We start from the raw sequence: 26,608 nt of genomic DNA, 5'->3' as shown, positions 1-26,608 counted from the left end.
ACTACTTAGATAGTTCAATTTATTATATTACTATTACTTTACAATACATTCAACACTATTTTTACAATGTCCATAAATTTCACTGTTTAACATACAGTGCTTATACACACTCGTATCACTTTATGTTCACTTATTAGTAAGTTTCAGTCCTCCATCTTCTCTCCTCGACCCTCCCATACAATATCTCGAACGGATAAATAGAGAACTCTCAGTAATGTATCCAACACGTAGTTCTAATGTTCACCACCTACGACATCGGGCGCTGATCACCTTACTTCAGAGCACCAAATCTAGATGGTGCTGACCGCAGTTTCGCATCCTATTATATATTTATCCATGGTTCTAGTATTAAATTTCAAAAGTAATGTATGAATTTTCTAAAAATTGAAAAACTGTAAATTTAAATTTATATACTATAATTTCATAGTAGACATAAGACAAATTGTGTTGTATAATTTGTAATTTCAATTCAGGAATCCGCCCCTGAGCACTAGTTCTACTCTTTCAGGGGCGAGCTAAAGTTTTTCTGCATATGTTACAATTATTAGCAAAACAAACAAATAAATAGTGAAAAGTCATGATAACATTATGGTAAGCGAAATAAGATTTCTCAAGATAGAGACTTTCCGTAAGTGAAGAAAAGCTCTAGAAAACAGAACCGCGAAACGTTATGATAACATCATCGTACTCGAAGTTTTAAAAAATGGATACTTTGAGAAAATAAAGCAAAATAACTAGGAAACAAATTGCAAAATATTGCGATAACATTATAACATGCGAGAAAAGTTTTTTACAAAATGCACACTTCCTGGGAAAAAATATAGGAATCTACTTTCAAAAAACTTATAACATTATGGTATGCGAAATAAATTTAGCAAAATACACATACATAATATACATGGTACCTACTTTGGTCCAAGGTTATACAATAAAATAATTGATAAATACCCAAATTTGAAAAATTTTAGTATCAGGAATTTAAAAAATAGCGTTAGGAATTTAATTTTTAAAGAATATATATTGATTTAATATGTATATGTATTTGTATGACTTAAATTGTTAAAATTGAAATTGTATTTTTAAATTTAATTTATTCCTATAATTTTTTTTCTTGACCCAGTTTGTGTCAAAAAATTATCTTTGTGTTTATCTTCGTGTTTAGATATCTCCCTGAGCACGAGTTTTTTACTCCTTCAGGGAAGAACTAAGATTGTATTTCTGTCAATGTTATTTTATTAACAATAAACAATACATAAAATTAATTTATATCTAAAATAATAGGGTATCTAATTCTAGTTTAAAACAAAAGATTTCACAGCCTCAAATAAATAAGGTCATAATAAATATTAATATTTCTTTCAAAAATAATAAAATAACCTTCAACAAAACTCCTAACTACTTTAACCAAAAAGATTTACTTATATTCATTGTATAACCGCGGATGCTGGCACACATTTTACCAATAATAAATCAAAATAGCAGCTGTAATAGTACATTTATTATTCCTACATCAAACGGGATCAAATAATCCTACAGGTTTAAATAGAAATATTGATAAAATTCCATTTCATTCTTACTTCATAATTAAAGACGTTGTAGGATTTTCAATCCTAATTATATTATTAACAATATTATCACTAAAAGGATTTCATCAATATAATCAAGAAATTCGAAGTGGTGGAAATTTCAAATATCTTTGAGCAACAGTAACAAATATAAATGACACTCGGGAGGAAATTAAACGCAGAATAAATATGGGAAATGCCTGTTATTATTCGGTTGAGAAGCTTTTATCATCCAGTCTGCTGTCCAAAAATCTGAAAGTTAGAATTTATAAAACAGTTATATTACCGGTTGTTCTGTATGGTTGTGAAACTTGGACTCTCACTCTGAGAGAGGAACATAGATTAAGGGTGCAAATCTAGTCTTTCAGGTGAAGCTCCCTGTAAAGCAGATTTGAATAATTTCAAGGGAAAAATTGTTCCGGGGCCGGGTATCGATCCCGGGACCTCTGGTTGAAAGTACCAGCGCTCTACCACTGAGCTACCCGGGAACTCCACCCGGCACCGTCTCAACTTTCCCCTTTATATCCACACAACTCGCGTGGCCTGACGAAACGCCAGAGACCCACAACGAGTGCACACAATCTCTGTGTGACTTGGAATTGTGGTTTTCTGTTAACGTACACAGTAACGTATATATTATGCAAATCTAGTCTTTCAGGTGAAGCTCCCTGAAAAAGCAGATTTGAATAATTTCAAGGGAAAAATTGTTCCGGGGCCGGGTATCGATCCCGGGACCTCAACCAGAGAATAAGGTGCTTAGGAAAATATTTGGGGCTAAGCGGGATGAAGTTACAGGAGAATGGAGAAAGTTACACAACGCAGAACTGCACGCATTGTATTCTTCACCTAACATAATTAGGAACATTAAATCCAGACGTTTGAGATGGGCAGGGCATGTAGCACGTATGGGCGAATCCAAAAATGCATATAGAGTGTTAGTTGGGAGACCGGAGGGAAAAAGACCTTTGGGGAGGCCGAGACGTAGATGGGAGGATAATATTAAAATGGATTTGAGGGAGGTGGGATATGATGATAGAGACTGGATTAATCTTGCACAGGATAGGGGCCGATGGCGGGCTTATGTGAGGGCGGCAATGAACCTTCGGGTTCCTTAAAAGCCATTTGTAAGTAAGTAAGTAAGTAAGTAATGATTGGTATAACTATTATATTATTAACAATGATTAGACAATGCTGTAATTATACCTGCATTATAAGATTTAACATTTTGATAATAAATAATTAAACAATAAGAAACTAAACCCAAACCATCTCAACCTAATAAAATTCTAATTATATTAGGTCTAATAATTAAAAATATTATAGATATCACAAATATCAGAACCAATAAAATAAATCGATTAATATTTATATCACCATCTATATAATCATCACTATACAGTAACTTCGGTACCAGATTGGCCAAGGAGAGAAGCAGTTGCCAAACCAAATTCCGATTAGCAACTGGACATGATTGCTTGGGTAAACATCTATGCCGCATTGGTTTACTCCAGAACCCTAACTGCCTACTCTGCAACCAGAACATCGTAATGGACTCAGACCATCTAATGGATTGTCCCAACCTGTCCTCCACAACACTGGTAGAGAAGTATTAGGAAGCAAGAGAGAAGATGATGATGGCCCTCCAAATATAAATAGGCCTACGTATGGGCTATTCCATCTCAAATCGACCGAAATATAGAGAAAATTGATCTTGCAATTTTTAAATACAATGAAACTTTTTCTGTCCGTTGACAACTGTGATACAATGCTTTGTGCAAAGTTTGAGGCATCAGAACTTCATAAAATATATTTAAATTGATCGTATTTTCATAAAATTAGCAACTTTAAACTGTTGTGGCTCCGAAACCCTTTCACCCAGTGATCAAAATCATGGTTTATTTTTATTCTGAGAAGTTAAATATTATATTGATATGTAAACAGTTTTTCTTACTTTTTTATGGAAATGGAGAAATTTAGATTTTTCTTCATTAAGACGCCTTTGCCCATGAAAAAATATTTTTAAAATATATGGTTAGATTCCGCATTGAAAGTACAATAAACACATATTTTTTTTACTGGTGCACCGCTGGTAAGAAAGTATTGAAAATAGCAAATAAAGAAAATAAATAGTACGCGCGTGAACTAACCAGCTGACTGTGAGGCGGAGCTAGCCTATGCAAGCAAGGCCAGAAAACATAAACACGTGATGTTTCGTCTAGTAGCGCATAGTTGGACTAGCTTTATCACAGGTTTTCATAAACACAGGAGTAAAATGACGCCCAACGCTCGCTTATCTTCATCTCTCGGCCAGTTCGTGCGGTACTGCGCCGTTCAAGTCTAGGCGTGTGATAATGATTTATTTAATACCCTCGAAACTTACTGCCGAGACACTAAGCAAACAATACCGAATTCCTCTTAATAATGCAAGGTTTTTTCTCAATATTTTTTACATTTTTACAAAGGGGCAAAAAGCCTGAAAGTAAGTAAAATCAGATTATCTGTCTCTCTGTATACAATAAAAATAAGGATTACTTCTTATCATAATCTACCAAATGTCAGCTTCAAAATGACAATGTTCTGCAGTAAACGGATCCAGAGTTCTGAGCGCTGAAAGAGGCTTGTTTTTATAAAATACGCTAAATTTGTCGCTCAATAGTATGAAAACCGTTTGACTTTCGATAGTATATTTTTGAAAATGCACTCTCCTCAGCACCTTGTATAAATAGGGAAAAATTAGAGTATTAAAAAAATTCCAGGTTGTTACTGATCGATTTCATATTGAATAGCCCATATATTCCATCATTCTTGCTGAGGTGAACTATTTATGCACTCTTCTCACTGCTTGTTTGTTTATTTTTTTATTTGTTACTTGTCTCACACTATTGCATGTTGCCATTATCACGGCTAAAGATAAACTCTGCAGCACTGCATTAAATATATATACATATATATATATATATATATATATATATATATATATATATATATATATATACATATACAGGGAGAATCACAAAGATTTACCGCCACACAGCTTATTTCGGAAGACATTCTCAGAAAAAAAAAGTCATATAAACATGTGTCCTAATCTCAATATTTTCAGAGTTACACTAATTTGAAGTTGTTTGTAAAATAGCATTATTCTTTAGTTTTAAGGGTAAAACAATATTACAGATAAAGAATGAACTATTCGAAGTATTATTTTTTTATTAGCTAGTATTCTGAAGATAAAAATGTGTTGATAATTCCATGGTTGCTTTGTACAGAATTACTTTTCGATTTTTAACTACAAAACTACATTTTTCTTACAACCTTATCACAATAATAGTTACAAATCACGCCACTCACTGTTGTAAATTCCTTTCGACTGTACATTAGGATACATAATCAAGCACCTAACGTCGCGTCGTATGATTTGTAACAATTGTTGTGATAAGTGCATAAGAATGATGTAATTTTTAGTTAAAAATTGAAAAACAAAATCTATACAAAGCAATTAACAACACATTTTTAGCTTCAGAACAATAGCCTAGTAAAGAAATTATACTGCTTCTGAATAGCTCATTCTCTATTTGTAATATTCTTTATCCTTAAAACTAAAGAAAAAAGATATTTTACTAACAACTTCAAATTAGTGTAACTCTGAAAATATTGAGATTAGGACACATGTTTATATGACTTTTTTGCTCAGAATATCTTCGGAAATAAGCTACGTAATTGACGGTAAATCCTTGTGAACCCTTCTGCGCACGCACGCACACACATGTACCTGATGAAATTATATAATAAGCTTCCAAGTCAATATTAAAAATTACCAATCAATAGCTTCAAAACTAGATTTTACAATTGGTTATTAAATAATCATTTTTATTCTGTTGCTGAGTTTTTCAACACAAATTTGTATGAAATTGTATTTTAATAAATAAGTTATATTGCAATTTAATTAGTTTTCTTTAATTTAAAAGCTTCAAATTGTTTCATGTTTTCATTGTATTGTTTAAATATTACTGTTTCTTTTATTAGTGTCTTTTTAATTGTGTTTATATGTTTTTCAATGCATTCTGACGAGGCCTAAAACTGTATGTCTAATGGCCAAATAAATTGAATTGAATTGATAACTTCTTGTTTCAGGAAGTGCAGGAATGGTATCCAGCGGAAAAAGCTCTATTCCATACAATAATGAATGATCTCCATAGCCACAATATTGAAGTGCTGGATGACCCCTAAACATCTCAGAGAGGATTTCATATTTATGTAGACTGTATACAGAGTGAACCGTAAGTAACATCATTAATTATAGGCGGTCATCTTTGAGATATTTCGAACAAAAAAGTTTAATAGAATTTTGCTCCTTTTTGTTCCATTCCGGAGATAAAAATTATTTCATGTGAAATATTTCACAGAGTGTTTTCGTAAAGCCACCAATTGAATTCCCAATATGCTCAGTCAATTTAAGAGAGCAGTGTATTATCATAATAAATTGAAATAATTTTAGTTTTGTCCTTTAAATGTGCAGGAATTTAATCCAAAAAATGTAATTTTCCGTCCTGCAAAAAAAAATTTTACTGTTACATTTGTTCCCAAAAACATTTATTTATTTACTTATTTATTCATTCATTTATTTTCATTCATTCATGCATTCATTCGTTCATTTTCTTTTATTCATTCATTCATTTTCTTTCATTCATTCATTCATTCATTTTCTTTCTTTCATTCATTCATTCATTCATTTTCTTTCTTTCATTCATTCATTCATTCATTCATTTTCTTTCTTTCATTCATTCATTCATTCATTCATTTTCTTTCTTTCATTCATTCATTCATTCATTTTCTTTCTTTCATTCATTCATTCATTTTCTTTCTTTCATTCATTCATTCATTTTCTTTCTTTCATTCATTCATTCATTTTCTTTCTTTCATTCATTCATTCATTTTCTTTCTTTCATTCATTCATTCATTTTCTTTCTTTCATTCATTCATTCATTTTCTTTCTTTCATTCATTCATTCATTTTCTTTCTTTCATTCATTCATTTTCTTTCTTTCATTCATTCATTTTCTTTCTTTCATTCATTCATTTTCTTTCTTTCATTCATTCATTTTCTTTCACTCATTCATTTTCTTTCACTCATTCATTTTCTTTCACTCATTCATTTTCTTTCACTCATTCATTTTCATTCATTCATTCATTTTCATTCTTTCATTCATTCATTTTCATTCCTTCATTTTCAATCTTTCATTCATTCATTTTCATTCTTTCATTTTCATTCTTTCATTCATTCATTCATTTCCATTCATTCATTCATTCATTCATTTACCTAGTTACTTACCTACTTATTTATTTATTTATTTATTTATTTATTTATTTATTTATTTATTTATTTATTTATTTATTTATTTATTTATTTATTTATTTATTTATTTATTTATTTATTTATTTATTATTTTGCTAATAATTGTAACATAAAATATAAAATATACAGAGAAACTTTAGCTCACCCCTGAAAGAGTAGAACTAGTGCTCAAGGGGCGGATTCCTGAATTGAAATTAATAATTATACAATACAATTATAATTAATTAATTAATTAATTAATAATTATTATTTATTTATTTAATGTGACAGGATTAAGGCCATAACGCCTTCTCTTCCATCCCACCAGATAGCACATATAAATACAAAAAAGAAATACAACCGCTGATGAAAATAATACAAATTAAATTAAAGCCCTATAGAGGGTCAGCAGGGTCAAAAGAACACTATAGAGCTCTCATCGATCTTATACAAGAAAAAACAAAAGAAAAACAGAGATAGCAATGATGATAGTGATAACTGATGATGATGATGATGATGATGATGATGATGATGATAATAATAATAATAATAATAATAATAATAATAATAATAATAATAGTATAGCTTACTTTTAAATATTGCAGATGATAGATGAAGTGAGGGGAAGATAGGTGCAATGATATAGACAAACATAAGTACTCTGAGAAAACTCTCTGCAACGTCTGCTTTCTCCACCACAAATCACATTATGGTCTCGCCGGTGATCGAACCCGGACCGCCTAGGTGGGAGATCAGCGCGTTAATGCTTAGCTACAGTCGCTGCTCTAATACCTCAACAAGCTTATCTTTAAAATAAAGCTTCAAAACTTAGCAGTTTCGAGCTGCCTTTTCCTTTTAACTCAAGTAAATAGAAGGGAATAAATAGGCTACGTGTAAATAACGCCTTCTTCAAAGATACGGTACTTGTATTTCATTGAATAGGTTGATTTTATTCGTATAACGTAATAGAATTCGTTCTGTTTGAAATACTGTAGACGTCCCACAGTGAAATCTGCGATCCCGACAAGAAATGGAAGGTTAATTTACAGTGAAAACATTTTTCTTCTTTCTCCCGCATTCAGATCAGGATTCGACTGAAGCTTATGCATTCAGAAGTATGAGATTTACTCCACCAATACTACTTGGAACCAACATATGCATAGATTTTCTCTCTCACGCATGAAGAGAATTTGCATGCGTTATTGTTAGGAACTCGCAGTGGTTGGATCCAGGTGCTCTACTGTGGTGAAGAATACATTTAGATTCTCTTTAAGAAAGCGCATTCGCACAGAAGATTTTTGTAATCACAATTTCCTTGATAAAGGTCATTTTCCGACTTACTTTTCTAGATTCCTTACCCTTATCATTCTTTTACATCATAAATTAGGATAGCTATTATGTTAGACCTTTAATTCAGATTAATTTATTCATATCTACTTCATTCACAGTGGGTTCATAATTCCATCGAACCCTAAGACTAGACCAATTTTTTCTCAACTACGGTATGGATTTTGTTCTTGTTAAAATGTTATGTTTTATTTAACGAAGCTCGCAACTGCAGAGGTTATATCAGCGTCGCCGGATGTGCCGGAATTTTGTCCCGCAGGAGTTCTTTTACATGCCAGTAAATCTACTGACATGAGCCTGTCTCATTTAAGCACACTTAAATGCCATCGACCTGGCCCGGGATGGAACCCGCAACCTTGGGCATAGAAGGTCAGCGCTTTACCAACTCGCCAACCAGGTCGACTTCCCCCCCCCCATACCTAGTAGTACAGTGCAGTCCCTCCTTTGGAATATTCTGTTATGGAAACTTCTAATTTTGAAAGCTAGGTGACTCCTCCCACTACACGAACACCACTCAATACGTTACTGATAAGGCGATCGCTTTTCTCATGCTCGACGTTGACATCAAAAGATACAGTAAAGAAGAAGAAAGAAATTGGAGAGTCCACTGCAAGAATGATGGATGTCATTTGGAGTACATTTTGCAGGAGAAGCGATTGAAAGTTTGAAATGCTTAGCACTCAAAGCTTAACTGTGATTTTCCGATCATTACTGGACAATGACTATCAGTGTTAATGCCATGTAACCCTCTATGTACATTCTATGTGTCTTAAGCTATGCATTGACAGTCTTGGTTCATTTTCGACAAGAAAGTGACCTCCATCATTCTTGCAGTGGACTCAATTCATTTTCACTTATACACGAAGATACAAACTTAAATAATTATTTTAGAATCTGAATATGTATACAAATAATTAATTATGATGAGATTTTTTAATAACATAGATCCTATACAAATATAAGAGTAAATAATTGCAGTCGTAATCCTCTAAAAACAATAACTGTTTTAATATTAACGACAAAAATATTTTTAATTCATTTATACTGGTACCATTTCATAATAATACATTTACTCAGATAAAAAATTAAGTTGAAACTTGTAGGAAATCTGCAGTGAGGTCCCTCCAACGCTTAAAGACAAGTACATCATCCTCAGTAATACGTAGTGTTAAAACAGTAAATAGTGTTTGTACTCACCCTGTTGCTTACTCCCTACCCTCTTTCTACGAGTCACTGAATTCATCGCTCGGCAGTGGTTGCATCTCCCAAGTATGGGCAGGCACATATGACCAATAACGTAGTACACAGTACGTACAAACTTATTGAATGACCTTTGATTGGGTAATAGTTTTTACCCCCATTTATGAACAAAGGAGGGACTCCACTGTACGTACGTTTGTAAATTTAACCGGGAATGATACACATGATAATATATAATCACTTTACTTCAAAAAGAAATATTACCATAAAGAAATAACATAATCTGGAGACTCAGAACTAAGTCTTTCTCCTCACTAGATTGGGGAGAAGTAATATGCCATCGGTCCCTATTCTGAGCAAGTTTAATCATATCCCATTTTAATATTATCCTCCCATCTGCGTCTCGGCCCCTCCAAAAGGTATTTTTTCTTGAAGTCCCAAACTAACACTCTATATGCATTTATGGATTCTCCCATATGTGCTACAAGCCCTACCCATCTCAAACGTCTGGATTTAATGTTCCTCATTATATAAGGTGAAGAATAAAATACGTGCAATTCTGCATTGCGTAACTTTCTCCATTCTCCTGTACTTTCATTCCTCTTAGCCCCAAATATTTTCTTAATCACCTTATTCTCGAACACCCTTAATCTCTGTCCCTCTCTCAAATTGAGAGTCCAAGTTTCACAGCCATAGAGAACAGTCGGTAATATAACTGTTCCCTTTTTTCATTCAAACTTATATTCTGTAATTGACTTTATTCTGTTTTTATCTTAGTAATTTCTGTTTTGTAACTGTCTTATTAAATTTTGTAATTTTACTGAATTCTTGTTAAATTATATTTTGATACAAAATTGTTATTTACAGGAACTGTCCCATACACGAGCTTGATCAAACGGAAATACATTATGTTTGTTCTTTGTATTCATTTTGTATTATAGTATGTAGCAGAAAATCAAATATAAAATACAAATAAAATATTTACTATTTTAGTTCAATTTCTAATTTATTTGTTCCCGTCACATTTCAATCACATTTGCTGCAGCTATGAATAATGTATTGCTTTTATCTCACGAAGGAGAGCTTTCAAATAGAAAAGCAATTTATTTATTTACTTATTTACTTATTTAAATATTTGCTTATTTAAATATTTAAATATTTACTTATTTACTTATTTATTTATTCATTTGTTAATTTATTTATTGATTTATTTATTTATTTACTTATTTATTTACTTACTTATTTATTTTACAACGCTTTTTAACTACTAGGCCTATATTTTGCAATTCATTTTGCGTAATTTTCAGAAAAGTCTGTGAATATGTTAGAAATTTAATTTTTCAGTCGTTGACTTTACTACTTTATATATTTTGTTAGGTGTTAACCTTTACATAATAAATTGTGTGATGTACGAACGTTTTCGTTGACCATGTCAACATCATCAGATACACTCTGTCATTTTACAATATCAATACTCTCAATGTTATCTACACAATTCACATACAATACATGTTTACTGTCATATGAAGATAAAACCTATTAAAAATTATATGAATTAGTTTTATAATGTTGAATTGTGGATACCCCAACTGTCAACAATTAAAATATACTTATATTATCATGGGTATATTCTTTGCAAATCATCACATGTGAACGATAATATGAACGATGTAATGATATGAGGCTAAAAGTAAGATAAAGTATAAAAATGAGCTAACTCTATTTAATGCTTTACTTTGTATGTGAGGATTTGCAAATTACAATATTTTGTTACAAGGTATTCACTTTTCCATATCATAGTATAAAACTCTGCCTATATTTTGTAGATCTTGGTGTTATTGTTTATGCCAATATGTTGGGTTTAAACTGTTTATAGTTAATCAGATGATGGGCGTATGTTCTGTTGTTGTTCATGTTACACTGAAAAATAATCAAAGTCGTAGGTAGTTAATCTAATTTTGAAACTGATGGATTTGATTTTAATATTTGTAATGTATTAAATGAAACTTACGGATAATTATTCAATGTAGTAGTGATGTTGTAGAAGTTTATTTAACATGGTGTGAATCGAAAGTCTGAAATCGCTGAAAGAAATTAAGTGTTGAAAATTAATATTAGCTTAGTTAAAACAAATGGTGCAATTTGTTATATAAATTTGATTGAAAGTCCGGTTTCAATTAATGTTGAAAAATGGGATGGCTACGAAGTACACTAAATAAAATGTGAATGTCGGTAATAAATTCTAACTTACAGTTTAATTATGCATCCTAATGTACAATCTTGAAGAATTTACAAGAGTGGCGTGATTTGTAGCAATTGTTGTGATAAATGCGTAAGAAAGTGTAATTTTTTAGTTGAAAATCGGAAAAAAAAATTCTGTACGAAGCAACTATGGAACTCACAACACATTTTTAGCTACAGAATACCAGCTAATTAAAGAAATGATACTTCTGACTAGTTCATTCTTTATCTGTAATATTCTTTTATCCTTAAAACTCAAGAATAATATTTTACTAACAACTTCAAATTAATGTAACTCTGAAAATATTTAAATTAAGACAAATGTTTATATAACATTTTTTGTTCGGAACGTCTTCGGAAATAAGCTCAGTAAGTGACCGTAAATCCCCGTGAATCACCCTGTATAGTGTGAGTGCTGAGAAAACGGAGCGTGAAAATGGCAAAACAGATTTAAACGTTTTCATTCTGGTAAGTTTATTAAGAATTCGACATGCCTGAATCTCTCTCTAATGTGGTCGATTCCATTTCATAAAAAGTAAACATAAAGTGTTCGCGCCGAAAGTCTGAGCTTAGGCAACCTGTTCTGTATGTGAATTATACAATCTGTAATGGCAGAATTAGACTCTTCCACACGAAACTATTGTCACAGAAAACTGTTACATATTCTAACATGGCTGATGTAACAAATAGGTATAGCTCAAAATGTCTCTTAGTATTGAACCACACAAAATTATAATACACAATAATTAAATTAAAATTGATTATGAATTGTGCCGGAGAATTATATCCACTGACATCTGTATATGTCATATTGATTCTGAAATATTCCACTGTCTAACACGAATTAATGTTATATGCCATGTTATATAAGCTACACTATAAAATACAATGTTTGTTGCAACACACGACGGCCATTTAAACAATTGACATCAGCATTATTGATGACAAATTCATTTGCCAGTGCATTACTGGAAACTATACGTTATTAAACCCCAGAGTTGAAAGCATTCATTTTGAGGCATTGTATTTATTACTCCTAAAACAGAGTCCCTTATTTACAGAAATTAAAATTTATTTCCTCCTCCCCATTTTCCAAATACATTCAATAAATATATTTCACAATAAAAGCTTCGTTCATACTGATTATATTTACAGATTTATATCAGTTTAACCAACAGAACACATATATATTATCTAAATTAAGTATATATTCATGAATTTGATTGCAGATCTTGCAGATATGCTGCGGTAGAAAGAACACATCCCCTGCAACTCATCCGGTCTACTAAATATCACTACGCGAGTATAGTTCGAAGAAAAATATTTTGTACGTAAACAAGTAAGAGAATTTCATTCCATTTAAAAAATGTCTTTGTGCGAGATCGTGCGTATTTGCTTGGTTTCCGCACAAAATCAATCCGCGGAAAGTCTAAAATTCCACATTCAGTATTCCCAACCTAACACACACAACAATTTCCCTCTTCTTACCGCATAAGTGACATATTGATTTTACTGCTTTAGGCTTTTAACATATTATTTTTAGAGACGTTCAATATAGTAATAATTATAAATTGGAAACTTACCATTGCAATTTCACCTAAATTGCACTGTTAATTATTGTTTTTAAATATTTGCAAAAATTAAGTAAACTCTACAACTCCACTAAAGTTACTGCATTCGTGATGCAACACGCTCTCGTCATGAAACAATACTAACAATACCATCCCATCGCACCTCCTCATACTCATCTTCTTTCACAATAGCCCTGCCAAGACTCTGGAATTCGCTACCTGCTAGCATCAGGGACTGTCGAAATAAAATTGAATTCAAACGAAAACTTACTAGGCACTTGGTCAGTAATTGATTACTTGTAAATAGTTTCTTTAATCTATCACAAAATATTTCAATATTCAGTAATTTCATCACTATACAATTTTGTTATTCTAGATTTAATTTGTAATTCAGTAAATATATAATATTCTTTGTTTCTCTATGATAAATTATCTAGCTTTAATTATTCAGGTAATCTTTTCGTACCTTGATTTTATTGTAATTGTAAATTTAATACTAACTGTAATATTATTTGTAATTGTAATTGTAAATTTAATACTAATTGTAATTTTATTGTTGATATTGTAGTTGGAATCTCCTGGTAGAGGGGCAGAGAAGGCCTGACGGCCTTATCTCTACCAGGTTAAATAAATAAATACTAAAATACTAAAACACTACTAAATACTAATTAAGGAAGCAGTGAAAAAATCAATAAGATTCCAGACTCATCATAGACTGGGGAAAAAAAAAGACAGACGTATATCACGGCCTGCTGGAATATAGTAAACACAGAAAACATTTTAAAGCAACAATGTTGAAGATAGATATTTTTGTTTTGCAAATTTGCCGTCATTGAACAGAAACCAAGATGGAGATTTCATTGCAACTAATTAGAAATTCGTCTTTCAGGTATGTAATAAACGATCTTCGCACAAAATAATGTACGATACACGAGCGGTATGTTTTCTTTCAATTCTCGGAAATTAAAAAAGCTCAACTACGTTTCGCTTTTTCAAACTTTTCCTCGAACATGAAAACTTCAACATACCGCTCTTGTAACGCATATTACTATTACAGCTTTATGATAATAGTTACACAATACATAGCTTCAATCTGCGAGTCACTAACGCAAATACAAAAGAAATTAGTGTCATGTAGATTTCGAAGTTCAGGCACCGGCTGGGGAGATACAGGTTAACTGATAACGGAGTATTGCGTGGAGGTGGAGAGCAGGGTAGGGCATGTTTACTTTCTCCGGTCTGATTAGAGGTTTCATACGTGCTAACACTGAAACTAGGACAGCTAAACTACGTATAGTCTTTGCGACGTCGAAAACGAAGTTCAATTGCAACAAATTTTTAAATATACATTATTAAATTTCATCCACAATAAAAAACTATAAGTAGAAAAAAATAATATTTTTGGTAATGACAAAATGAGCCACAATTGCTGGCAAAAATAGTCTTAATTACCCAGTAAAAATTTATAATGACACGATTCTGAAGTACGGGTATCTTTATTTAAAAATTATAACATATAAATATAAATTAGAAATAGAAGATATTAGAATACGTAATTTAAATTAATATTAATATTGTGAATTTTATTTCCACTCAACAATAGGATTTTATTCTTCCAACAATAATTTCTTTCTACAATTCACCTTAAACGCTCTCGTCAACAATAGGATTTTCACTCAACACAGTATTCGTTATAGCACTCCACTGACGGCAATGACAATTTACTTGGACTATTACGAACAACAATGAACTGTTAATCTTAACTAATATTTACAAAGCACTATTTACAAATCAGAACTATCAGTTCTCAGTTCACAGTTCTTCTAGCTCAGTCACTCGAGTTCACGGTATCTCGAACCACAGACCTTCAGAGACAGTTCACTGTACTCGAACTCAGGTCCCTCCAACTGCGGTCCACTGCACTCGAACTCAGGTCCCTCCAACTGCGGTCCACTGCACTCGAACTCAGGCCTTCGGATGCTGACACAGTTGCGGACGCACACTCGAGTCGAACTCCGGTACTCAAGACTGGCTTGCTTGCTCTGGCTTACTCACTGACTGAATAACTGAAACTGCCTCGCGTTCACTTGCGCGCGTAATTTATACTGACACCACAGTTTCTGGAAAGTACGACTTCTCGAATTATCTGGCTATCTCCACTTCGGACGGACTTCTCTAGAAGATTCGGGAGGGTCCGTCCCCCCTACTCCGCACGCAGCAGTTGCGCGCGCACTCTCCCCTCGTCGCGTTGGCCCTTTCCCCTCTCTTCTCTCCGCCGCGCGCCGTCCCTCAGTGCTCCGTGAAGCCCGCGCGATCTGCTCTCTTGCGGGACGCTGGTCGTGAGTTCGAATCTCACGTCGCTGTCACAATATTTTATATTTGAAATACAACATATTTTTAAAAGTTTAAGTACTTTGTTAATTTGTGATATCGGTACTTCATTTTAATTCATTGCATTCTCAGTTTATTCTATTTTCTTTTCAAGTTAACATACTGAACTTTCATTTTGTCTTTTTACTAATATTAAATTCTTACTAAATAGAATAGGCCTACTTCAGTTATTTTCATTTGAAGTATAATATCATCTTCTTTTCTTGTTCATGGTTTTACTCATACGGGGTTAGGTTTATAAATAGAATATTCGAAATCATGTCATTATAAATTTGTAGTCCACACCTGTGGAGCAACGGTTAGCGCGTATGGCTGCGAAACCAGATGGTCCGGGTTCGATTCCCGGTCGGGACAAGTTACCTGGTTGAGGTTTTTTCCGGGGTTTTCTCTCAACCCAACATGAGCAAATGCTGGGTAACTTTCAGTGCTGGACCCTGGACTCATTTCACCGGCATTATCACCTTCATCTCATTCAGACGCTAAGTAACCTAAGATGTTGATAAAGCGTCGTAAAATATGTGTGTATGCGGTGCTTAGAGTGATGAAAGTGTAATTTGGAAGTACCCGTGCACACAGAAGCGTTACCCACGGAAATAATACTTGACCCGTTGGACAATTGGGAAACGCTGCAAGTTAGGGTATTGGTTCCTATCTTATTTATGTGTGTTATGATGTGGTCTATTATGCTCTGGTCTTCGAAGACGGTATTTAGTATTAATCGTGTAGATAAAGTAGAAGAGATAACATGTGCAGCTCGTATCGCAGTGATGTCAAAGCAACCGCATTTTTCTGACCTTGACGTCGTGCGCGGGCATTAAGCGCTAGGTATGGAAGGAGGAATAAGCAGCCTGTTGGATTAAGAAAACAGTGGTGCACAAACTTCAATCGGAACGTGAAATTTTATGTCGTTATTTTTATATGGCTTCTTTCTGTTTGTTATTTTCTATATTGTCTATAAAACAAAAGTACTAACACCTATTTCTTAGCCTAATATTGCAGTTATGTTTTAAACGTTAACAACATAATAAAGAGTAAAGAAGGAATATACACACAAATTCCATAATAACTACAACTATACTGTACTAAGTGAATTAAACATAAAGAAAGGCACTGAATATGACATGATAAGTTGAAATTCATATTGATGGTATCTTTAGCCTTATAAAAGTAATCAAAACAATATTATAGCACAAAGCGAAGTTGTCTAGGTATATATTTTAACTGTAACTAATATTACATAATAAAACTCTTATCACATTATGCTTTTAGGTGATATTGGTGAGTAACTTTCTGTTATCAGAATATTAAATTATCTCGAAATCTGCTGAAGCTATAGAGCTGATGTTTTACCAACACATAGGCACATATCTTTTGTTTGTGATGTAATAATATTTGCTTTGTTAATTCATTTCCTTACAAACATTTTCCATGCGAATATTTTCAAACATTTTAATACATTATCTTCAGTAATACGTATTTACAATATAATAGAGTTACAAAACATTGTTTCAGTACCTGTAAGGCTACTAAACAAACATATCTGAAAATTTAACTTTTCTGTAAAAAAGTTGAGAAAATATTCCTTTTCAATAAAAAAAAAGCAAACATGTGAAAAATGAGCTTTAAAATTAAAACTTACAATCTTATAATACACTTATACTTCTCTGACAAATCTAAAAATTAACATAGCTACAGTTTTAATAAGTTCTCTTCCCTTTACCCATTGAATCAGTGCTGGCCATCCCTGTATATAGCTCGACCAAGCGACATATACTATGTCTTTCGTCTGTCTCTTTCCTTTCCGCTGTAAAGCGCTCAGGCTCTCCTGGGCTTTAAAGCGCGCGCTTGCTCCTACGGGCATCAGTTGACATCACTGTCGTATTGCAATGGATTTCAGAGTCCAATGTTTGAAAGGAGAGAAGAATATGTTGATAATGAGATGGAAGAAGCGAAGAAGTAAAGGCGAAGAATAGTTAAAGATTAACGGTCTCACTAATAAAAACTCTATACACAGACTTTTAACTGTCTTATACTTATCCAATGAGTAGCTCGTTTATAAGTCGTGTGTAAATTCCTTACTAATAATCACTACATATGTCGCGTATAACAGTACAACTGTTGCACAGCTACATCATAGTTTCGTCATTACTTCGTTACGAAAGATAATAGAATATCTGAGGTTCTCTATTGCATCCGGTAGAGCGCTCTAGTGTGGCGTGTTAAGTATCGATAGTACAACTGGCTCTAATCGATTACCATACTATATTTTTGTCAAAGAGTACAAGCTACAGTAATATTATTCTAATTATTCTGTGCTCTTTGGTTTGTTCTTCTTTGGTTACTAGGCAACCATCATCATAAAATGACAGTCGATACGAACAGCTGTTAGAGGGGCGGCCATTGTTTCTCTATATACAACGCTTAAACAAGGGGTTTCGTGTATATAACTACTGCAAAGCAATTCCCATTGTATAGTTACAGACTGTTTATACGTCCATCGCTTCTGCATGGTTTATTAGTAACGTTTTCTGTCTCAACTCTGCATAACTCTAGTATAAAAACTATACACGGTTTATTAGTAAGACTGTAAGACGATAATGAAGGGTATAAAAGTGGTTGGGTAATGGTGGTAATGGTGGTAGTGGTGGTTGTGATCAAACTATTTTATTTTTCCTGCCGAATTATTTCGTCTAATGCAATCATTTTATTCGAGTATCTTTTACAATCTATTTTACATAAAATTTAAGCACCAAAAATAAACTTGACCTACAAAATGTGACGTATTTTCTGACGAGAGACGAAGTACGGGAGATTGACGGAGCAAGAGAGATTGACAAAGTAAGGGGGACGAAGTTAAGACGACATCGTAAAAGCCACCGCAATCTTCTGAGATGTGTACACGAGGTTATTTCTTACTAACCCTTAAAAAAGATGAGGGCATCAACAGCCCCAGCCCCTCGGAATGGAGGCCATAAACTTGCATCGTGCTTTCATTCTGTCAAATAGAGTCTGCAAGATTTTTATGAAAAGGATTTCAGTTAATATACAGACTACCGCGTCAATTTGTATCCAATTATTAGGGTCCGTAGTAGGGAAATTAATTTTCAGATGGTTTTCATGCCTACAAATGCGGCAGCGTGTATCGTATCATGTGTGGGTGATAATGATCATAAAATGAAATACGATGAAAAGTATTTCTATGCGGAACGAGCGAAACCAACGACTTCATACCAGAGAGCTCCGGTCCATTGCGGAGTGAGTAATAAAAATAGTAATTTATTTAGCATGTTCGAACAAACTGCAGAGCGTACTGGATGTGAATGTAATAAATGGGCAGAGGTTATATTTACCTTCCCACACAAGCATTCCAAGCCATCGCAAATGCAGAAAGTTTATTTTCACTTTTACATTGCTTTATTGTTCTTCCGTTGAAATGTTCAGGATGTGCCACCTCTTTCTAACATTTGCTACACTCCGAAACAAAGATTTTATACCTCTTAGCAGGAGGTTTCCATGCCTTCCTTGAAGTGTCATATAATTTTCTGGAAGTTTTCATTATTACTTGTACAATTCTTTCATTGCAAGTTATACAGAATATCTACAAATTAACCGTACAAATTCAACACTGAATTAAAAAGTACCCAAACAAGATATCGATGGGTAGCTTTCTGCATTTGAAAGAGCATCCCGTCCACAGTTGTTTGCACTTGTGTGTCTGATTTCGTCTCAATAAATCAAGAGACACACTGCGCTTTCTCTTGTGCAATAGTCATTTCACTTAATTTGCAGTCATCAGTTAGTAGTCACACCTGACTTACTTACAAATGGCTTTTGAGGAATCCGCAGGTTCATTGCCGCCCTCACATAAACTCGCCATCGGTCCCTATCCTGAGCAAGATCAATCCAGTCTCTATCATCACATCCCATTTTAATATCATCCTCCTATCTACGTCTCAGTCTCCCCAAAGATCTTAATCCCTCCGGCCTCCCAACTAACACACTATATGCATTTCTGGATTCGTCCATACGTGCTAAATGCCCTGCCCATCTCATACGTCTGGATTTAATGTTCCTAATTATGTCACGTGAAGAATAAAATACATGCAGTTCTACGTTATGTAACTTTGTCCATTCTCCTGTAACTTCATCCCTCTTAGCCCCAAATATTTTCCTAAGCACCTTATTGTCAAACACCTTTAACCTCTGTTCCTCTTCCAAAGTGGGAGTCCAAGTTTCACAACCATGCAGAACAACCGGTAATATAATTGTTCTACTACCACCACCACCACCACCATCACCACCAATTATTCTTCTACTACTACTACTACTACTACTACTACTACTACTACCACCACTTATTCTACTACTTATTCTACTACTACTACTTATTCTACTACTACTACTACTACTACCACTTATTCTACTACTTATTCTACTACTACTACTACTACTACCACTTATTCTACTACTTATTCTACTACTACTACTACTACTTATTCTACAACTACTACTACTACTTATTCTACAACTACTACTACTACTTATTCTACAACTACTACTACTACTAATTCTACTACTACTACTACTACTACTACTTATTCTACTACTACTACTACTACTACTACTACTACTACTTATTCTACTACTACTACTACTACTACTTATTCTACTACTACTACTACTACTACTTATTCTACTACTACTACTTATTCTACTACTACTACTTATTCTACTACTACTACTACTTATTCTACTACTACTACTACTTATTCTACTACTACTACTACTACTACTTATTCTACTACTACTACTACTACTACTACTTATTCTACTACTACTACTACTACTTATTCTACTACTACTACTACTACTTATTCTACTACTACTACTTATTCTACTACTACTTATTCTACTACTACTTATTCTACTACTACTACTACTACTACTACTACTACTACTACTACTACTACTACTTATTCTACTACTACTACTACTACTTATTCTACTACTTATTCTACTACTACTACTACTACTACTACTACTACTACTACTTATTCTACTACTACTACTACTTATCCTACTACTACTACTACTTATTCTACTACTACTACTACTACTTATTCTACTACTACTACTACTACTTATTCTACTACTACTACTACTACTTATTCTACTACTACTACTACTACTTATTCTACTACTACTACTACTACTTATTCTACTACTACTACTACTACTTATTCTACTACTACTACTACTACTTATTCTACTACTACTACTACTACTACTTATTCTACTACTACTACTACTACTTATTCTACTACTACTACTACTACTACTTATTCTACTACTACTACTACTACTACTTATTCTACTACTACTACTACTACTTATTCTACTACTACTACTACTACTTATTCTACTACTACTACTACTACTTATTCTACTACTACTACTACTACTACTTATTCTACTACTACTACTACTACTACTTATTCTACTACTACTACTACTACTACTACTTATTCTACTACTACTACTACTACTACTTATTCTACTACTACTACTACTACTACTTATTCTACTACTACTACTACTACTACTTATTCTACTACTACTACTACTACTACTTATTCTACTACTACTACTACTACTACTTATTCTACTACTACTACTACTACTACTTATTCTACTACTACTACTACTACTTATTCTACTACTACTACTACTACTTATTCTACTACTACTACTACTACTACTACTACTTATTCTACTACTACTACTACTACTTATTCTACTACTACTACTACTTATTCTACTACTACTACTACTTATTCTACTACTACTACTACTACTACTACTTATTCTACTACTACTACTACTACTACTACTACTTATTCTACTACTACTACTACTACTACTTATTCTACTACTACTACTACTACTACTACTACTACTTATTTTACTATTACTTATTCTACTGCTCTCCAGAGTGTATACCACAGCAGTGTCATGCAATTTAATCTATATTAACCGTGTCTTGAAATAGGGCGGACTGCTTGTCATTTCTCTTCTAGTGAGCGATGAAAAAGTCAGGCCCCATTTAGCTCCGAGTCCCCAACTCTGCGTCGCAACTATCCCATCCAATACATCCTCTAGTCTAGACTCTCATCGTGTCGGAAGAAATTTGTACCCGCTCGCATAGCTAAATACAGTGAACAGCTGAGGGAGGAGGTTAAACTTTACAAAATATATAACTTGCAGTAACAGCACTTTGAGTCTTTCAAAGTTTGCAGGCAAAACTTGCCGTGCGGTTTCGATCGATGGTCCTTCCTTAGCCCTGCCCGAGAGGGAAATTAATTAAGGTTTACAGCGCAGTCCACGCGTGTGTATTGCAGATTGAGGCGCTATGTATGGACTCGATACATAATCGTCTTCAACTCGTTAACTGAACTACAACCTTGATGTGACTTACGATGCACATGATGACAGTCCGAAACTACTTCAGGTTTATGTCGAAAATTCACTAGATCTTAATCTTGAATAGAAAAGAAAGGAAGGGAATTCATTTTTCTTTGAAATCTTAAATTAACTTACATACTTACTTACTGGCTTTTAAGGAACCCGGAGGTTCATTTCCGCCCCACATAAGCCCGCCATTGGTCCCTATCCTGAGCAAGATTAATCCATTCTCTATCATCACATCCCACCTCCCTCAAATCCATTTTAATATTATCCTCCCATCTACATCTCGGCCTCCCTAATGGTCTTTTTCCCTCCGGCCTCCCAATTAACATTCTATATGCATTTCTGGATTCGCCCATACGTGCTACATGCCCTGCCCATCGCAAAGGTCTGGATTCAATGTTCCTAATTATGTCAGGGGAAGAATACAATGCGTGCAGTTCTGTGTTGTGTAACTTTCTCCATTCTCCTGTAACTTCATCCCTCTTAGCCCCAAATATTTTCCTAAGCAATTTATTCTCAAACACCCTTAACCTATGTCCCTCTCTCAAAGTGAGAGTCCAAGTTTCACAACCATACAGAACAAACGGTAATATAACTGTTTTATAAATTCTAACTTTCAGATTTTTTGACAACAGACTGGATGATAAAAACTTCTCAACCGAATAATAACAGGCACTTCCCATAATTATGCTGTGTTTAATTTCCTCCCGAGTATCATTTATATTTGTTACTGTTGCTACAATATATTTGAACTTCTCCACCTCTTCAAAAGATAAATTTCCGATTTTTATATTTCCTTTTCGTACAATATTCTGGTCACGAGACATCATATATCATATACTTTGTCTTTTCGGGATTTACTTCCAAACCTATCTCTTCACTTGCTTCCAGTAAAATTCCCGTGTTTTCCTTAATAATTTGTGGATTTTCTCCTAACATATTCACGTCATCCGCATAGACAAGCAGCTGATGTAACCCGTTCAATTCCAAACCCTGTCTGTTATCCTGGACTTTCCTAATGGCATACTCTAGAGCAAAGTTAAAAAGTAAAGGTGATAATGCATCTCCTTGCTTTAGCCCACAGTGAATTGAGGACAGTTTTTGCAAAACTTGCTAACTGCAAAATTGTGCAAAATTGAGATTTTGTTGGATTTGTTAACATAAAGCAGACCTCTACACGATGTTAAAGTTATCTTAGTAAAATTGAATTATTTCTCTTCATTATAGTGTGTCAAAGTGTGATGGTTGCACCTATAACCTATTTGTCTTCATTCAGTTTTTTGTCTCTCCTGTAAAATTTAGTTTTTTCAGTTACCAAGTTTTGCAAAAACGGTCCTCAATTGGAAATGCATCTGACAGAAACTGACTTATACGAACTCTGCTGTACGTTTCACTGAGACATGTTTTAATTAATCGAACTAGTTTCTTGGGAATACAAATTAACTTAAATACACTAATAAAATAAAGTGTACGGCAATGAAAGGATAGTACCTAATATGCTAAAAAAAATTGGAATCAATAACAGAAAAAAAAAATAATCTTCAGCTTGGTGAGATTGCCAAAGAAAAAGAATGTTAAATAGTAACATTTAAGATACATTAAAAATGTCTCACAAGAAATTTGTTTACAATAAACTAAAATTTACAGTAGATAATTTTCACATAATGAAAAATTTGCAGCAAAATAAAAAATACAGATAAAAAAAATAGAATGAGAAAATTAAACTTTAATTTGAATTGAAATACAAGTTTCGCCGTAAAATCTGCATAGAACCCTTCAAAGCTATAATAGAAATTTCCTTAATTATTGTTGTTGGGACTCCAAATTTACGACAGAATGACACAAATTGTTTTGTTATAGTCCCTCTAGCGACAACCATTAATCCGATGACTTCTAAATCCTTGAGTTTATATGGTGTTTTGTAGTAAGTGATAGTTGGTTCATAAATTGTCTTTTTTTCTAGATTAACCTCCTCGGGTTGATTTTGATTCGTCTCGAATCTGATGGTCGCATCAAGAATATAACCTTTTGTCTCTCCAGAGTTTAAATGTTATAATATCAATACGCCGATGACTTATATACAATGATATCCCTGTTTTTTAAGGACAACGAAGGGACGTAACAATCTCTCCACATCGGGAAGGTATGCTTTATTGGGAGGGAGGTTGTACTCTGAGCGCATATATCGGACTGGCCATTCCCATGTTATAAAATGAGGACTCGGATGTAAAACATGATAACTGACATTTTGGTAAAAAAAAAAAAAAAAAAAAAAAAAGAGAGAGAGAAATGTATTGTAACTATAATACGGTATCTTACATTCTGCGTCTAATGCAGTAGTTAGTTTTCCAGCATCTCAATAGATGGCAGAATTATACAGATTTTACTTTTCTGGTAACTGTACAAAGAGTTGCATGTACTATAAATGTTTACCTACCTAGTAATTTCAAAACACTAAAAGAATAGTAATATACGTTACAAGAGCGGTATGTTGACGTTTTCATGGTCGAGGAAAAGATTGAAAAAGCGAAACGTAGTTGAGCTTTTTTAATTTCCGAGAACATGAAAACAAACATACCGCTCGTGTATCGTACATTATTTTGTGCGAAGATCGTTTATTACATACCTGAAAGACGAATTTCTAATTAGTTGCAATGAAATCTCCATCTTGGTTTCTGTTTAATGACGCCAACTTCGGAACACCAAACTATCTATCTTCAACATTGTTGCTATAAACTGCTTTCTGTGTTTACTATACTCCAGCAGGCCGTGATATACGTCTGTCTTTCCCCCCCCCCCCCAGTCTATAAATGCGAACTTAAAACAAACGGTAAGGTTATGTAATGATTTATTTTTCATTTTAATATTTTAACAATATTATTTATATAACATATTGCAGTAATAACATTGGCATCTGGAATCTCGTTGATTTTTTCACGGCTTCCTTAATGTTACTTGTATCAGGAATGCAATAAGTTTCGTGGATTAGTAGACTTTACTTAATTTTTGCAAATATTTAAAAAGAATAATTAACATTGCAATTTAGGTGAAATTGCAGTGGTAAATTTCCAATTTATAATTATTACTATGTTAAACGTCTCAAAAAATAATATGTTAAAAGCCTAAAACAGTAAAATGAATGTCGCGCTTAAGCGGTAAGAAGAGGGAAATTGTTATGTGTGTTACGTTGGGAATACCGAATGTGGTATTTCACACTTACCGCGTATTGGTTCTGTGCGGAAAAAAAAGCAAATACGCACGATCTCGCACAAAGGTTTTTTACACCTTTTCAAAGGATAAATTTCCAATTTTTATATTTCCATTTCGGACTATGTTCTGGTCATGAGACATAATCATATACTCCGTCGTTTCGGTATTACTTCCAAACTTATCTCATTACTTGCTTCAAGTAAAATTCCCATGTTTTCCGTAATCGTTTGTGGATTTTTCTCCCAACATATTCAGGCCACCCGCATAAGCATTAAACAACCAACCGATTTAATCCATTCAATTCCAAACCCCCTTGTGTTTTCGTGGGCTTCCTCATGGCATATTCTAGAGCAAAGTTAAAAAGTGAAGGTGATAGTGCATCTCCTTGCTTCAGCCCGCAGTGAATTGGAAAAGCGTCGGACAGAAACTGGCCTACATGAACTCTGCTTTATATTTCACTGAGACACATTTTAATAATTAATCGAATTAGCTTCTTGGGAATACCAAATTCAATAATAATAATAATAATAATAATAATAATAATAATAATAATAATAGTAATAATAATAACAATAATAACAATAACATTGAAAACAGAAAATATTGATGAATGCTTGGTTTGCAGTGAAAAGACTGCCATTTTTCAGAGCAGTATGTATGTATGTATGTGTGTATGTATGTATGTATGTATGTATGTATGTACGTACGTATGTATGTATGCATGTATAATATTTTATTTATTTTTGTGGGGTTAAGGCCATCAAGCCTTCTCTTCCACACCACCAGAAATACGTATAGATACGAAATTTTAGGACAACATCAAAGAAACTAATCGTATTCGCTGGAACGTGGATAAGATGACTAATATTGGACCTCGTGACGAGTCGGTTGTAGTGAACGGGTTGCGAACTCTTCGCTGGAGCAAAACCGTCGTTATGGTTGCGCGATCACTTGAATAGCGTCGCCACTGTCGACGGCTTTACAAGGCGTAGTTACCGGGTATCCTAATAGGATCGCTGCAGCTATGTTGACGTTGGCGAGTGGGACAGGAACGACGACAATCAGATCAGAATCTCATTTATGGCTGCCATGGATACCATGCCTGAAACCGTCGCGCGACGTGATTCTTGAACTATTCCGTTTAACATTCCACTTGAAAAAATGTGTGCAAGAAGTAATATTTCATATTATAGACAAAGTGAGAAAGTAATGTAGATCCCTAAATAAATTGTGCAGCAACATGTACATTGCAAGAAAAAATTCATTTTCTCAAAGTTAAGCATA

General features: G+C 33.5%; 1 non-coding gene across 1 annotated transcript; it reads right to left on the bottom strand.

Moving 5' to 3' along the window:
* Positions 1-1,981: 1,981 nt before the first annotated feature.
* On the bottom strand, positions 1,982-2,053 carry TRNAK-UUU (transfer RNA lysine (anticodon UUU)). The gene has a single exon. It is a non-coding gene; the product is annotated as a tRNA-Lys (tRNA).
* Between the last annotated feature and the right edge of the window lie 24,555 nt (positions 2,054-26,608).

Source organism: Periplaneta americana, chromosome 13 (assembly GCF_040183065.1).
Source record: "Periplaneta americana isolate PAMFEO1 chromosome 13, P.americana_PAMFEO1_priV1, whole genome shotgun sequence".
In the NCBI taxonomy this organism is placed as follows: domain Eukaryota; kingdom Metazoa; phylum Arthropoda; class Insecta; order Blattodea; family Blattidae; genus Periplaneta; species Periplaneta americana.
This window is presented reverse-complemented; position numbering and strand designations above follow the sequence as displayed.